The following is a 1,909-nucleotide window of genomic DNA, read 5'->3' on the forward strand; positions in this document are numbered from 1 at the left end:
GCCCTTTTCCGCCACTTCTTCATGCCTCGGGTCGAGAGAGGAGAGCCACTTGCCGGGGGGATCGCCTGGATCTCGAGAGTCGGCAAGAAGGAAGCGTATCTGGAGGGTGAGCTTCGCAGCAAATGGGAGGAGTGGAGAGCGGAGTGGTGCTAGATCGTCGAGGAGGACCCGCAGCCGTTCACTGCCTTGTGCCAAGCCCCAATCGTGCGCGGCAACGATTGGAGCAACGTGGCCCCGGAAGACGACAGATTGAAGATCGCCGTCACCCGGATCCTTCGCCTTAGGCTTGCCGGGCTCACTGTAGGCGCAGTTGGCGCAGACTTCCTTCGCCGCCGCATCGCCCCCCTGCAGGAGAGGGGGAGACCCGCCTGGGAGTTCAAGAACTCGGCGGATATAATGCGGCTGCGTCCTGGTCAGCTTCAACTTCACCGTCCTGGAGTTGGATGCAATGCTTCTGGAGCTGTTCAAATGCGACCCCTAGCACCCATTCGTTTTGCCGAGGAGCGTCGTTCCATTGTGCAATAATTCATTGCTTGACCGGATCCGCGCCATGATGCCGTTGTGCGAATCCCACGGAATCGTTCCAACTTGGCAAGAACCTGCGGATGATGTCGTGCACGCGTTCTTCGACGACTTGGTAGAAGTGCCGGTCCGCGCCGACGAACAGAAAAGCCTCACCCGCGACACTATCGATGCGGAGCTGCAGCGCATCGCCACTAGGGCGGAAGAGGCTGCGGCAGCAGCTGCCGCGGGCGCGTTCGGGTTCACCGTAGAGGAGGCAGAGGCGGCAGAGGCGGCAAGCCTTGCCGAGCGCGAGGAGTTTTCCGGTGAGGAAGATCTTGCCGGCCCTGAAGCTGAGCTGAGCGAGGCCGGCGAGGAAGAGCCCGAGCCTTCAGACAGTTTGCCGCAGGCAGAGCCCCCGGCCCCGCCAAGAAGGCGTCTCCATAGGGCCGGGGACATAGCGGGGCGGAAAACGAGCCAACAGCCGCCAAACCGTGCGACATGCTCTACCGCGGCAAGCAATGTTGCCGCGGGAGCGCCTCACGCAGTTGCGGCAACTGGAGCAGGATCTTCCCAGCCCACCGCCACCGCTCCTGCCAAGTGGGCAAGGGACCCTACTCCTCCGCCTCGCCGCACCGGAGGGGAGCCGGACTTCGATCTCTCCGCGCTGAGCTCCGACGAGGAGGAAGAAGAGTAAGTTTCTTTGGTGTTCTTGTAGTTCTCCAATCTTGTTGCTTTTATCTTGTCTCTGACTTGCTTCAATCTGAACCCATTCCTTTTCAGGACGCTGGCCCAGAGAGCGGCGAAGAGAGCCAAGGCCCCGGTGATTGTCATCGAAGATGATCCCACCATGTCAGCAGGGGGTGTTTCTGAAACCACCTTGACGGATCCGGCAACTACTCCCCAGAGCAGCCCCCAGCGCAGCCACCAGCGTAAGTTTGTAGTTCACTTCTTGTTGTCAGGCGTGCATGGGTGCTCTCTACTGACATCTTGACTGTTGATTTGTGTAGGAGCAGAACAGCCTCACCAGGAGGGCCAGGAAGCCGCCCCCGAAGTGCCATCTGCTTCGACTACGCCGCCAAGGGAGGAGTCCCCGGCAAGGGAGCGCTCTCCGGCAAGGGACGGCACCAGTGATCCTCCGGTGGTTGAGACCGCGACCGCAGATCCTAGTACAGGTAATCTTCTTGCCCGAAATCTTCCCTTGGGCTCTTTTTCTTCTTAATTTCCTTTCTTGGATTTTTGCTTGACTTTTCTCCCTTCTTCGTTCTTCAGATCCATCTGCTGCGGAGCCAATGGAGACTAAGGACGCCGGCGAGGAAGGCGTGCGTGGCAGTAACGACGACGCCGCCGCCAACGAAGAAGGGGCCGGTGCTGATGAGCCCACCGGCGAAGAGGCCGCCAAGGCCGC

Source organism: Triticum dicoccoides, chromosome 2B, assembly GCF_002162155.2.
Source record: "Triticum dicoccoides isolate Atlit2015 ecotype Zavitan chromosome 2B, WEW_v2.0, whole genome shotgun sequence".
Taxonomy (NCBI): Eukaryota; Viridiplantae; Streptophyta; class Magnoliopsida; order Poales; family Poaceae; genus Triticum; species Triticum dicoccoides.